General features: G+C 56.4%; 5 non-coding genes across 5 annotated transcripts; all 5 read left to right on the top strand.

Moving 5' to 3' along the window:
* Nucleotides 1-2,522: 2,522 nt before the first annotated feature.
* On the top strand, nt 2,523-2,615 carry LOC133086296 (small nucleolar RNA SNORD116). Its single transcript, XR_009700055.1, has one exon. It is a non-coding gene; the product is annotated as a small nucleolar RNA SNORD116 (small nucleolar RNA).
* A 2,688-nt stretch (nt 2,616-5,303) lies between these two features.
* Nucleotides 5,304-5,396, top strand: LOC133086302 (small nucleolar RNA SNORD116). The gene has a single exon (XR_009700061.1). It is a non-coding gene; the product is annotated as a small nucleolar RNA SNORD116 (small nucleolar RNA).
* Nucleotides 5,397-8,083: 2,687 nt separating this feature from the next.
* LOC133086576 (small nucleolar RNA SNORD116) lies at nt 8,084-8,176 on the top strand. The gene has a single exon (XR_009700328.1). It is a non-coding gene; the product is annotated as a small nucleolar RNA SNORD116 (small nucleolar RNA).
* A 2,689-nt stretch (nt 8,177-10,865) lies between these two features.
* LOC133086572 (small nucleolar RNA SNORD116) lies at nt 10,866-10,958 on the top strand. Its single transcript, XR_009700324.1, has one exon. It is a non-coding gene; the product is annotated as a small nucleolar RNA SNORD116 (small nucleolar RNA).
* Nucleotides 10,959-13,647: 2,689 nt separating this feature from the next.
* On the top strand, nt 13,648-13,740 carry LOC133086486 (small nucleolar RNA SNORD116). Its single transcript, XR_009700241.1, has one exon. It is a non-coding gene; the product is annotated as a small nucleolar RNA SNORD116 (small nucleolar RNA).
* Nucleotides 13,741-14,283: the final 543 nt, after the last annotated feature.

The raw sequence follows: 14,283 nt of genomic DNA, 5'->3' as shown, positions 1-14,283 counted from the left end.
GCTAAAAGACCGCTGAGGGAATACAAGGGGGCAGGCTGTTCTGCTAGTCTTCAGAGTCGGAGCGTGTGCTGGTGGAGGCCCAGTGAGCTTGCAGCTTGGAGAGGTGTGTTTTGGGCAGGATCACGCTTTGTGCATGCCGCTTCGGAGGTTGATTCTGGAAGCCAAAATGAGCAAGCTTCCCTGGTTGGAGCCTGGAGCCTCAGGCCAGGCCTGTGGCCCTCTCTGATGTTGTGTGTGGTGTGGTGAGGTTCCTGAGTGGCCGGTGGGGCTGGAGCAGTGAGCAGGGGTGGGCTGGAGTTGAGCGATGGCAGAAGGGGGCCGAAGGACTAGGCCTCGGGGCTGCACATTTCAGCTCCTCTGCTGAAGCTGCTGGCACACTGTTGGTGCTAAGTGGATCATTGTGGAGTGGGCTGAGGATCGAGTGCTGCATTTAAGCCTGTGTGGTGGCTGGGGGCCTGGAGAGAAAGTTAAGGTATCATTAGGACATGTCCTATGTAATGTCGTGGGATGGGCTGTCATCATTGGGTTGCAGGAGCTGGCCCCGGCTTCCCGAGGATGTGTCTTGTTCATGAAGTGCTGGCATCAGCTGCCTGTGGAGAGGATGGCTTTGGCAGTTCATGGGGATGCAGTGAGGTAGTTAACCTGTGTAAAGTTGCGATCCCATTTCCGGAGGAGTGACTCCACACGGGTGTCTTGCGGGACGTAGAGAGATGGACATGCTGAGGCATCTGTGCCGGCCTCCTTGGGGGTAAGTGAGTTATGTGAACAAGCCCTTTGGTCGTTTTGTTCCTTCTTTTGGGAATGTGCAAAGCGATAGTGTTTCTCCCGGAGGGCATGACGCGGCCGGCCCATGTGGCATGCAGGCCGTTCGAACAGCCAGAGCTTTATCCGGAGCAGTCCATTGGCCGGGAAGAGATGGGGACACTGTTGCCCTGCCAGGTGCCCTGCCGTGGCCAACCACCTTTCCCTTCCAGGCTTCCAAGTCCCCTCGCATGGCAGAGGTCTTCCATTGAAAGTCTGTCTGTGGTCCTCGGGGACAGTGCCTGTGATCACTGTGAGTTGCTCGGTAGTGTCGCTGTGGCAGTGGAGAATTGCCAGGATGCATGCGGTGCTGTGGGCCTCATCAAAGCAGACAGGCTTGCGGTCTGTCTTCCCTGGTGTTCAGTGTCTCTGTGTTCGCATGATGTCTGTGGCTTCAAGTAGGGTTGACTCGCCCTGCAGGCAGCAGGAGGGCACTTAGGACGAGGCTGTGAAGCGTTTGAGCGTTTCCTCAGTGGTCTGGGCCGCGAAACCTGCCAGTTGGAAGCTTGCCGATACGTGGCCGGGAAGGTGGCCTAATTTCCGCTGTCAGGACCCAACCTGTGTCATGGTTGCTGAAGCCCAACACTTCCCCTTGTGGGCATTCCCACGGGGTCACGGTAAGTGATATGGTCTAGTTGGCGAGAAGAGGCACTTGGGCCGAAGTTCGTTAGCCCCTTGAGTAGTGCCGGGCTGCATCTTGCCTATAGGCAACTGCAGGTCAGAGTCAGCCCCCCAGTGGGAGGTTCCCTTGCTTCTGGGAGCGCTGGGAGTGACCCCAAGGGCACATCAGCTGTGCTTGTAGGTGGCAGGGTCTCCAGGTCCACGTAGATGTGACACCCACGGCCGGGAGGCAGGTCTCGTCCAGTCCTTGTGCTTTGGTCAGAAGGCGTGGCTGTGGGAGAGCGGGAGTCTGTGACCTATTTCAGCAGCCCCTGGGGGTTAAACTTCGCATGCGGCCTCTTGAAGCTGACAGGGGTCTTTCTCCTTTCAGTTGGGGGTCCAACCAGGGTGCTGTGTATAAACTATGGCGTTTACTGTTGGAGGTGTCTGCAGAGGGCCACAGCGACACCCAGAGACCAAGACGCGTATTCAGCGCCACACACAGGAACCCACAAGCGCATCCTCGTGCGCAGTCACAGTCACACACGCCCACTCACGTGAATACACAGATACAGTGTCTGACACACCGACCAATGTACGTGCCTAACTTCCTCCAGTCATGCTGTGAGACACGCAATCAGTTTTCGGTAATGAATAGTGTTACTTGGAAAGCAGGTTCTGGGCTCACGGCAAGGTAAGTGTTCGCAAGAATCATGTTCTCTGAACCGTGGTGCAATTCAGAAGCCTGCATGATTTCTGTCCACTTCTCAGGTGCAGCTGCAGGGTAAGGCTGGCCGTCGGCAAAGACAAGAAGACCTTCGCGTTGTCTGATGACTGGATGTCCTAAGGATAACTGGAAAAAGTGGGGTGGGCGCACGTTGCTGAGCGTGGCTGTGGATAACTCAGGACGGTAGGCATTCACCCATACTAAAATGTGTCATTGGATATTAGATTTTCATCAGATGGGCCCAGTGGCTGCAAGAGTGGATTGATTGTTGGTCTTGCCGAGTGGCCTGAAGGCTGTGGATTCCCCAGGCTGTTGGAGTACTTCCGGGTCATGGCTCCTCTGCAGAGCCCCATGGCCTGCCCGTTTGTGTTCTGCAGCGTCCCAGCATGTGCTTGGATCGATGATGACACCCTTGTATGCATTCCTTGGAAAATCTGAACAAAATGAGTGAGAACGCTCTACCGTCTCCTCATCGAAACTGAGGTCCAGCCCGTTTCCTCTCTCGGGGGTATGGGACAGTTAGGAGTGAGGGCCGACGTCCCCTGCTGACAGGCATGCAAACACCACTAAGCGTTCCAGCATTGGAGGGACTCCTGTGTGAGGGTCGACCGTGTCTGCCCATAAGCTGTGTCATCTATGAATCCCCGGTCCCTGCTAAAAGACCGCTGAGGGAATACAAGGGGGCAGGCTGTTCTGCTAGTCTTCAGAGTCGGAGCGTGTGCTGGTGGAGGCCCAGTGAGCTTGCAGCTTGGAGAGGTGTGTTTTGGGCAGGATCACGCTTTGTGCATGCCGCTTCGGAGGTTGATTCTGGAAGCCAAAATGAGCAAGCTTCCCTGGTTGGAGCCTGGAGCCTCAGGCCAGGCCTGTGGCCCTCTCTGATGTTGTGTGTGGTGTGGTGAGGTTCCTGAGTGGCCGGTGGGGCTGGAGCAGTGAGCAAGGGTGGGCTGGAGTTGAGCGATGGCAGAAGGGGGCCGAAGGACTAGGCCTCGGGGCTGCACCTTTCAGCTCCTCTGCTGAAGCTGCAGGCACACTGTTGGTGCTAAGTGGATCATTGTGGAGTGGGCTGAGGATCGAGTGCTGCATTTAAGCCTGTGTGGTGGCTGGGGGCCTGGAGAGAAAGTTAAGGTATCATTAGGACATGTCCTATGTAATGTCGTGGGATGGGCTGTCATCATTGGGTTGCAGGAGCTGGCCCCGGCTTCCCGAGGATGTGTCTTGTTCATGAAGTGCTGGCATCAGCTGCCTGTGGAGAGGATGGCTTTGGCAGTTCATGGGGATGCAGTGAGGTAGTTAACCTGTGTAAAGTTGCGATCCCATTTCCGGAGGAGTGACTCCACACGGGTGTCTTGCGGGACGTAGAGAGATGGACATGCTGAGGCATCTGTGCCGGCCTCCTTGGGGGTAAGTGAGTTATGTGAACAAGCCCTTTGGTCGTTTTGTTCCTTCTTTTGGGAATGTGCAAAGCGATAGTGTTTCTCCCGGAGGGCATGACGCGGCCGGCCCATGTGGCATGCAGGCCGTTCGAACAGCCAGAGCTTTATCCGGAGCAGTCCATTGGCCGGGAAGAGATGGGGACACTGTTGCCCTGCCAGGTGCCCTGCCGTGGCCAACCACCTTTCCCTTCCAGGCTTCCAAGTCCCCTCGCATGGCAGAGGTCTTCCATTGAAAGTCTGTCTGTGGTCCTCGGGGACAGTGCCTGTGATCACTGTGAGTTGCTCGGTAGTGTCGCTGTGGCAGTGGAGAATTGCCAGGATGCATGCGGTGCTGTGGGCCTCATCAAAGCAGACAGGCTTGCGGTCTGTCTTCCCTGGTGTTCAGTGTCTCTGTGTTCGCATGATGTCTGTGGCTTCAAGTAGGGTTGACTCGCCCTGCAGGCAGCAGGAGGGCACTTAGGACGAGGCTGTGAAGCGTTTGAGCGTTTCCTCAGTGGTCTGGGCCGCGAAACCTGCCAGTTGGAAGCTTGCCGATACGTGGCCGGGAAGGTGGCCTAATTTCCGCTGTCAGGTCCCAACCTGTGTCATGGTTGCTGAAGCCCAACACTTCCCCTTGTGGGCATTCCCACGGGGTCACGGTAAGTGATATGGTCTAGTTGGCGAGAAGAGGCACTTGGGCCGAAGTTCGTTAGCCCCTTGAGTAGTGCCGGGCTGCATCTTGCCTATAGGCAACTGCAGGTCGGAGTCAGCCCCCCAGTGGGAGGTTCCCTTGCTTCTGGGAGCGCTGGGAGTGACCCCAAGGGCACATCAGCTGTGCTTGTAGGTGGCAGGGTCTCCAGGTCCACGTAGATGTGACACCCACGGCCGGGAGGCAGGTCTCGTCCAGTCTTTGTGCTTTGGTCAGAAGGCGTGGCTGTGGGAGAGCGGGAGTCTGTGACCTATTTCAGCAGCCCCTGGGGGTTAAACTTCGCATGCGGCCTCTTGAAGCTGACAGGGGTCTTTCTCCTTTCAGTTGGGGTTCCAACCAGGGTGCTGTGTATAAACTATGGCGTTTACTGTTGGAGGTGTCTGCAGAGGGCCACAGCGACACCCAGAGCCCAAGACGCGTATTCAGCGCCACACACAGGAACCCACAAGCGCATCCTCGTGCGCAGTCACAGTCACACACGCCCACTCACGTGAATACACAGATACAGTGTCTGACACACCGACCAATGTACGTGCCTAACTTCCTCCAGTCATGCTGTGAGACACGCAATCAGTTTTCGGTAATGAATAGTGTTACTTGGAAAGCAGGTTCTGGGCTCACGGCAAGGTAAGTGTTCGCAAGAATCATGTTCTCTGAACCGTGGTGCAATTCAGAAGCCTGCATGATTTCTGTCCACTTCTCAGGTGCAGCTGCAGGGTAAGGCTGGCCGTCGGCAAAGACAAGAACACCTTCGCGTTGTCTGATGACTGGATGTCCTAAGGAGAACTGGAAAAAGTGGGGCGGGCGCACGTTGCTGAGCGTGGCTGTGGATAACTCAGGACGGTAGGCATTCACCCATACTAAAATGTGTCATTGGATATTAGGTTTTCATCAGATGGGCCCAGTGGCTGCAAGAGTGGATTGATTGTTGGTCTTGCCGAGTGGCCTGAAGGCTGTGGATTCCCCAGGCTGTTGGAGTACTTCCGGGTCATGGCTCCTCTGCAGAGCCCCATGGCCTGCCCGTTTGTGTTCTGCAGCGTCCCAGCATGTGCTTGGATCGATGATGACACCCTTGTATGCATTCCTTGGAAACTCTGAACAAAATGAGTGAGAACGCTCTACCGTCTCCTCATCGAAACTGAGGTCCAGCACGTTTCCTCTCTCGGGGGTATGGGACAGTTAGGAGTGAGGGCCGACGTCCCCTGCTGACAGGCATGCAAACGCCACTAAGCGTTCCAGCATTGGAGGGACTCCTGTGTGAGGGTCGACCGTGTCTGCCCATAAGCTGTGTCATCTATGAATCCCCGGTCCCTGCTAAAAGACCGCTGAGGGAATACAAGGGGGCAGGCTGTTCTGCTACTCTTCAGAGTCGGAGCGTGTGCTGGTGGAGGCCCAGTGAGCTTGCAGCTTGGAGAGGTGTGTTTTGGGCAGGATCACGCTTTGTGCATGCCGCTTCGGAGGTTGATTCTGGAAGCCAAAATGAGCAAGCTTCCCTGGTTGGAGCCTGGAGCCTCAGGCCAGGCCTGTGGCCCTCTCTGATGTTGTGTGTGGTGTGGTGAGGTTCCTGAGTGGCCGGTGGGGCTGGAGCAGTGAGCAAGGGTGGGCTGGAGTTGAGCGATGGCAGAAGGGGGCCGAAGGACTAGGCCTCGGGGCTGCACATTTCAGCTCCTCTGCTGAAGCTGCCGGCACACTGTTGGTGCTAAGTGGATCATTGTGGAGTGGGCTGAGGATCGAGTGCTGCATTTAAGCCTGTGTGGTGGCTGGGGGCCTGGAGAGAAAGTTAAGGTATCATTAGGACATGTCCTATGTAATGTCGTGGGATGGGCTGTCATCATTGGGTTGCAGGAGCTGGCCCCGGCTTCCCGAGGATGTGTCTTGTTCATGAAGTGCTGGCATCAGCTGCCTATGGAGAGGATGGCTTTGGCAGTTCATGGGGATGCAGTGAGGTAGTTAACCTGTGTAAAGTTGCGATCCCATTTCCGGAGGAGTGACTCCACACGGGTGTCTTGCGGGACGTAGAGAGATGGACATGCTGAGGCATCTGTGCCGGCCTCCTTGGGGGTAAGTGAGTTATGTGAACAAGCCCTTTGGTCGTTTTGTTCCTTCTTTTGGGAATGTGCAAAGCGATAGTGTTTCTCCCGGAGGGCATGACGCCGCCGGCCCATGTGGCATGCAGGCCGATCGAACAGCCAGAGCTTTATCCGGAGCAGTCCATTGGCCGGGAAGAGATGGGGACACTGTTGCCCTGCCAGGTGCCCTGCCGTGGCCAACCACCTTTCCCTTTCAGGCTTCCAAGTCCCCTCGCATGGCAGAGGTCTTCCATTGAAAGTCTGTCTGTGGTCCTCGGGGACAGTGCCTGTGATCACTGTGAGTTGCTCGGTAGTGTCGCTGTGGCAGTGGAGAATTGCCAGGATGCATGCGGTGCTGTGGGCCTCATCAAAGCAGACAGGCTTGCGGTCTGTCTTCCCTGGTGTTCAGTGTCTCTGTGTTCGCATGATGTCTGTGGCTTCAAGTAGGGTTGACTCGCCCTGCAGTCAGCAGGAGGGCACTTAGGACGAGGCTGTGAAACGTTTGAGCGTTTTCTCAGTGGTCTGGGCCGCGAAACCTGCCATTTGGAAGCTTGGCGATACGTGGCCGGGAAGGTGGCCTAATTCCCGCTGTCGGGTTCCAACCTGTGTCCTGGTTGCTGAAGCCCAACACTTCCCGTTGTGGGCATTCCCACGGGGTCACGGAAAGTGATATGGTCTAGTTGGCGAGAAGAGGCACTTGGGCCAAAGTTCGTTAGCCCCTTGAGTAGTGCCGGGCTGCATCTTGCCTGTAGGCAACTGCAGGTCGGAGGCAGGCCCCCCATGGGAGGTTCCCTTGCTTCTGGGAGCGCTGGGAGTGACCCCAAGGGCACATCAGATGTGCTTGTAGGTGGCAGGGTCTCCAGGTCCACGTAGATGTGACACCCACGGCCGGGAGGCAGGTCTCGTCCAGTCTTTGTGCTTTGGGCATAAGGCGTGGCTGTGGGAGAGCGGGAGTCTGTGACCTATTTCAGCAGCCCCTGGGGGTTAAACTTCACATGCGGCCTCTTGAAGCTGACAGGGGTCTTTCTCCTTTCAGTTGGGGGTCCAACCAGGGTGCTGTGTATAAACTATGGCGTTTACTGTTGGAGGTGTCTGCAGAGGGCCACAGCAACACCCAGAGACCAAGACGCGTATTCAGCGCCACACACAGGAACCCACATGCGCATCCTCGTGCGCAGTCACAGTCACACACGCCCACTCACGTGAATACACAGATACAGTGTCTGACACACCGACCAATGTACGTGCCTACTTCCTCCAGTCATGCTGTGAGACACGCAATCAGTTTTCGGTAATGGATAGTGTTACTTGGAAAGCAGGTTCTGGGCTCACGGCAAGGTAAGTGTTCGCAAGAATCATGTTCTCTGAACCGTGGTGCAATTCAGAAGCCTGCATGATTTCTGTCCACTTCTCAGGTGCAGCTGCAGGGTAAGGCTGGCCGTCGGCAAAGACAAGAAGACCTTCGCGTTGTCTGATGACTGGATGTCCTAAGGATAACTGGAAAAAGTGGGGTGGGCGCACGTTGCTGAGCGTGGCTGTGGATAACTCAGGACGGTAGGCATTCACCCATACTAAAATGTGCCATTGGATATTAGGTTTTCATCAGATGGGCCCAGTGGCTGCAAGAGTGGATTGATTGTTGGTCTTGCCGAGTGGCCTGAAGACTGTGGATTCCCCAGGCTGTTGGAGTACTTCCGGGTCATGGCTCCTCTGCAGAGCCCCATGGCCTGCCCGTTTGTGTTCTGCAGCGTCGCAGCATGTGCTTGGATAGATGATGACACCCTTGTATGCATTCCTTGGAAAATCTGAACAATATGAGTGAGAACGCTCTACCATCTCCTCATCGAAACTGAGGTCCAGCACGTTTCCTCTCTCGGGGGTATGGGACAGTTAGGAGTGAGGGCCGACGTCCCCTGCTGACAGGCATGCAAACACCACTAAGGGCTCCAGCATTGGAGGGACTCCTGTGTGAGGGTCGACCGTGTCTGCCCATAATCTGGGTCATCTATGAATCCCCGGTCCCTGCTAAAAGACCGCTGAGGGAATACAAGGGGGCAGGCTCTCCTGCTAGTCTTCAGAGTCGGAGCGTGTGCTGGTGGAGGCCCAGCGAGCTTGCAGCTTGGAGAGGTGTGTTTTGGGCAGGATCACGCTTTGTGCATGCCGCTTCGGAGGTTGATTCTGGAAGCCAAAATGAGCAAGCTTCCCTGGTTGGAGCCTGGAGCCTCAGGCCAGGCCTGCGGCCCTCTCTGATGTTGTGTGTGGTGTGGTGAGGTTCCTGAGTGCCCGGTGGGGCTGGAGCAGTGAGCGGGGGTGGGCTGGAGTTGAGCGATGGCAGAAGGGGCCCGATGGACTAGGCCTCGGGGCTGCCCCTTTCAGCTCCTCTGCTGAAGCTGCCGGCACACTGTTGGTGCTAAGTGGATCATCGTGGAGTGGGCTGAGGATCGAGTGCTGCATTTAAGCCTGTGTGGTGGCTGGGGGCCTGGAGAGAAAGTTAAGGTATCATGAGGACACGTCCTATGTAATGTCGTGGGATGGGCTGTCATCATTGGGTTGCAGGAGCTGGCCTCGGCTTCCCGAGGATGTGTCTTGTTCGTGAAGGGCTGGCATCAGCTGCCTATGGAGGGGATGGCTTTGGCAGTTCATGAGGATGTAGTGAGGTAGGTAACCTGTGTAGAGTTGCGATCCCATTTGCGGAGGAGTGACTCCACACGGGTGTCTTGTGGGACGTAGAGAAGATGGACATGCTGAGGCATCTGTGCCGGCCTCCTTGGGGGTAGGTGAGTTATGGGAACAAGCCCTTTGGTCGTTTTGTTCCTTCTTTTGGGAATGTGCAAAGCGATAGTGTTTCTCCCGGAGGGCATGACGCGGCCGGCCCATGTGGCATGCAGGCCGTTCGAACAGCCAGAGCTTTATCCGGAGCAGTCCATTGGCCGGGAAGAGATGGGGACACTGTTGCCCTGCCAGGTGCCCTGCCGTGGCCAACCACCTTTCCCTTTCAGGCTTCCAAGTCCCCTCGCATGGCAGAGGTCTTCCATTGAAAGTCTGTCTGTGGTCCTCGGGGACAGTGCCTGTGATCACTGTGAGTTGCTCGGTAGTGTCGCTGTGGCAGTGGAGAATTGCCAGGATGCATGCGGTGCTGTGGGCCTCATCAAAGCAGACAGGCTTGCGGTCTGTCTTCCCTGGTGTTCAGTGTCTCTGTGTTCGCATGATGTCTGTGGCTTCAAGTAGGGTTGACTCGCCCTGCAGGCAGCAGGAGGGCACTTAGGACGAGGCTGTGAAGCGTTTGAGCGTTTCCTCAGTGGTCTGGGCCGCGAAACCTGCCAGTTGGAAGCTTGCCGATACGTGGCCGGGAAGGTGGCCTAATTTCCGCTGTCACGTCCCAACCTGTGTCATGGTTGCTGAAGCCCAACACTTCCCCTTGTGGGCATTCCCACGGGGTCACGGAAAGTGATATGGTCTAGTTGGCGAGAAGAGGCACTTGGGCCGAAGTTCGTTAGCCCCTTGAGTGGTGCCGGGCTGCATCTTGCCTGTAGGCAACTGCAGGTCGGAGGCAGGCCCCCCCATGGGAGGTTCCCTTGCTTCTGGGAGCGCTGGGAGTGACCCCAAGGGCACATCAGATGTGCTTGTAGGTGGCAGGGTCTCCAGGTCCACATAGATGTGACACCCACGGCCGGGAGGCAGGTCTCGTCCAGTCTTTGTGCTTTGGGCTTAAGGCGTGGCTGTGGGAGAGCGGGAGTCTCTGACCTATTTCAGCAGCCCCTGGGGGTTAAACTTCGCGTGCGGCCTCTTGAAGCTGACAGGGGTCTTTCTCCTTTCAGTTGGGGGTCCAACCAGTGTGCTGTGTATAAACTATGGCGTTTACTGTTGGAGGTGTCTGCAGAGGGCCACAGCAACACCCAGAGACCAAGACGCGTATTCAGCGCCACACACAGGAACCCACAAGCGCATCCTCGTGCGCAGTCACAGTCACACACGCCCACTCACGTGAATACACAGATACAGTGTCTGACACACCGACCAATGTACGTGCCTACTTCCTCCAGTCATGATGTGAGACACGCAATCAGTTTTTGGTAATGGATAGTGTTACTTGGAAAGCAGGTTCTGGGCTCACGGCAAGGTAAGTGTTCGCAAGAATCATGTTCTCTGAACCGTGGTGCAATTCAGAAGCCTGCATGATTTCTGTCCACTTCTCAGGTGCAGCTGCAGGGTAAGGCTGGCCGTCGGCAAAGACAAGAAGACCTTCGCGTTGTCTGATGACTGGATGTCCTAAGGGTAACTGGAAAAAGTGGGGTGGGCGCACGTTGCTGAGCGTGGCTGTGGATAACTCAGGACGGTAGGCATTCACCCATACTAAAATGTGCCATTGGATATTAGGTTTTCATCAGATGGGCCCAGTGGCTGCAAGAGTGGATTGATTGTTGGTCTTGCCGAGTGGCCTGAAGACTGTGGATTCCCCAGGCTGTTGGAGTACTTCCGGGTCATGGCTCCTCTGCAGAGCCCCATGGCCTGCCCGTTTGTGTTCTGCAGCGTGGCAGCATGTGCTTGGATAGATGATGACACCCTTGTATGCATTCCTTGGAAAATCTGAACAAAATGAGTGAGAACGCTCAACCATCTCCTCATCGAAACTGAGGTCCAGCACGTTTCCCCTCTCGGGGGTATGGGACAGTTAGGAGTGAGGGCCGACGTCCCCTGCTGACAGGCATGCAAACACCACTAAGGGCTCCAGCATTGGAGGGACTCCTGTGTGAGGGTCGACCGTGTCTGCCCATAATCTGGGTCATCTATGAATCCCCGGTCGCTGCTAAAAGACCGCTGAGGGAATACAAGGGGGCAGGCTCTCCTGCTAGTCTTCAGAGTCGGAGCGTGTGCTGGTGGAGGCCCAGCGAGCTTGCAGCTTGGAGAGGTGTGTTTTGGGCAGGATCACGCTTTGTGCATGCCGCTTCGGAGGTTGATTCTGGAAGCCAAAATGAACAAGCTTCCCTGGTTGGAGCCTGGAGCCTCAGGCCAGGCCTGTGGCCCTCTCTGATGTTGTGTGTGGTGTGGTGTGGTTCCTGAGTGCCCGGTGGGGCTGGAGCAGTGAGCGGGGGTGGGCTGGAGTTGAGTGATGGCAGAAGGGGCCCGATGGACTAGGCCTCAGGGCTGCCCCTTTCAGCTCCTCTGCTGAAGCTGCCGGCACACTGTTGGTGCTAAGTGGATCATCGTGGAGTGGGCTGAGGATCGAGTGCTGCATTTAAGCCTGTGTGGTGGCTGGGGGCCTGGAGAGAAAGTTAAGGTATCATGAGGACACGTCCTATGTAATGTCGTGGGATGGGCTGTCATCATTGGGTTGCAGGCGCTGGCCTCGGCTTCCCGAGGATGCGTCTTGTTCCTGTAGGGCTGGCATCAGCTGCCTATGGAGGGGATGGCTTTGGCAGTTCATGAGGATGTAGTGAGGTAGGTAACCTGTGTAGAGTTGCAATCCCATTTCCGGAAGAGTGACTCCACACGGGTGTCTTGCGGGACGTAGAGAAGATGGACATGCTGAGGCATCTGTGCCGGCCTCCTTGGGGGTAGGTGAGTTATGGGAACAAACCCTTTGGTCGTTTTGTTCCTTCTTTTGGGAATGTGCAAAGCGATAGTGTTTCTCCCGGAGGGCATGATGCAGCCGGCCCATGTGGCATGCAGGCCGTTCGAACAGCCAGAGCTTTATCCGGAGCAGTCCATTGGCCGGGAAGAGATGGGGACACTGTTGCCCTGCCAGGTGCCCTGCCGTGGCCAACCACCTTTCCCTTTCAGGCTTCCAAGTCCCCTCGCATGGCAGAGGTCTTCCATTGAAAGTCTGTCTGTGGTCCTCGGGGACAGTGCCTGTGATCACTGTGAGTTGCTCGGTAGTGTCGCTGTGGCAGTGGAGAATTGCCAGGATGCATGCGGTGCTGTGGGCCTCATCAAAGCAGACAGGCTTGCGGTCTGTCTTCCCTGGTGTTCAGTGTCTCTGTGTTCGCATGATGTCTGTGGCTTCAAGTAGGGTTGACTCGCCCTGCAGTCAGCAGGAGGGCACTTAGGACGAGGCTGTGAAACGTTTGAGCGTTTTCTCAGTGGTCTGGGCCGCGAAACCTGCCATTTGGAAGCTTGGCGATACGTGGCCGGGAAGGTGGCCTAATTCCCGCTGTCGGGTTCCAACCTGTGTCCTGGTTGCTGAAGCCCAACACTTCCCGTTGTGGGCATTCCCACGGGGTCACGGAAAGTGATATGGTCTAGTTGGCGAGAAGAGGCACTTGGGCCAAAGTTCGTTAGCCCCTTGAGTAGTGCCGGGCTGCATCTTGCCTGTAGGCAACTGCAGGTCGGAATCAGCACCCCCATGGGAGGTTCCCTTGCTTCTGGGAGTGCTGGGAGTGACCCCAAGGGCACATCAGATGTGCTTGTAGGTGGCAGGGTCTCCAGGTCCACGTAGATGTGACACCCACGGCCGGGAGGCAGGTCTCGTCCAGTCTTTGTGCTTTGCTCAGAAGGCGTGGCTGTGGGAGAGCGGGAGTCTGTGACCTATTTCAGCAGCCCCTGGGGGTTAAACTTCGCATGCGGCCTCTTGAAGCTGACAGGGGTCTTTCTCCTTTCAGTTGGGGGTCCAACCAGGGTGCTGTGTATAAACTATGGCGTTTACTGTTGGAGGTGTCTGCAGAGGGCCACAGCGACACCCAGAGACCGAGACGCGTATTCAGCGCCACACACAGGAACCCACAAGCGCATCCTCGTGCGCAGTCACAGTCACACACGCCCACTCACGTGAATACACAGATACAGTGTCTGACACACCGACCAATGTACGTGCCTAACATCCTCCAGTCATGCTGTGAGACACGCAATCAGTTTTCGGTAATGAATAGTGTTACTTGGAAAGCAGGTTCTGGGCTCACGGCAAGGTAAGTGTTCGCAAGAATCATGTTCTCTGAACCGTGGTGCAATTCAGAAGCCTGCATGATTTCTGTCCACTTCTCAGGTGCAGCTGCAGGGTAAGGCTGGCCGTCGGCAAAGACAAGAAGACCTTCGCGTTGTCTGATGACTGGATGTCCTAAGGAGAACTGGAAAAAGTGGGGCGGGCGCACGTTGCTGAGCGGGGCTGTGGATAACTCCGGACGGTAGGCATTCACCCATACTAAAATGTGTCATTGGATATTAGGTTTTCATCAGATGGGCCCAGTGGCTGCAAGAGTGGATTGATTGTTGGTCTTGCCGAGTGGCCTGAAGACTGTGGATTCCCCAGGATGTTGGAGTACTTCCGGGTCACGGCTCCTCTGCAGAGCCCCATGGCCTGCCCGTTTGTGTTCTGCAGCGTCCCAGCATGTGCTTGGATCGATGATGACACCCTTTTATGCATTCCTTGGAAAATCTGAACAAAATGAGTGAGAACGCTCTACCGACTCCTCATCGAAACTGAGGTCCAGCACGTTTCCTCTCTCGGGGGTATGGGACAGTTAGGAGTGAGGGCCGACGTCCCCTGCTGACAGGGATGCAAACACCACTAAGGGCTCCAGCATTGGAGGGACTCCTGTGTGAGGGTCGACCGTGTCTGCCCATAAGCTGGGTCATCTATGAATCCCCGGTCCCTGCTAAAAGACCGCTGAGGGAATACAAGGGGGCAGGCTCTCCTGCTAGTCTTCAGAGTCGGAGCGTGTGCTGGTGGAGGCCCAGTGAGCTTGCAGCTTGGAGAGGTGTGTTTTGGGCAGGATCACGCTTTGTGCATGCCGCTTCGGAGGTTGATTCTGGAAGCCAAAATGAGAAAGCTTCCCTGGTTGGAGCCTGGAGCTCAGGCCAGGCCTGTGGCCCTCTCTGATGTTGTGTGTGGTGTGGTGAGGTTCCTGAGTGCCCGGTGGGGCTGGAGCAGTAGGCACGGGTGGGCTGGAGTTGAGCGATGCCAGAAGGGGGCCGAAGGGCTAGGCCTCGGGGCTGCCCCTTTCAGCTCCTCTGCTGAAGCTGCCGGCACAC

Source organism: Eubalaena glacialis, chromosome 2 (genome assembly GCF_028564815.1).
Source record: "Eubalaena glacialis isolate mEubGla1 chromosome 2, mEubGla1.1.hap2.+ XY, whole genome shotgun sequence".
In the NCBI taxonomy this organism is placed as follows: Eukaryota; Metazoa; Chordata; class Mammalia; order Artiodactyla; family Balaenidae; genus Eubalaena; species Eubalaena glacialis.
The sequence above is the reverse complement of the archived record's forward strand: the minus strand, read 5'-3'. Positions and strand labels throughout refer to the sequence as shown.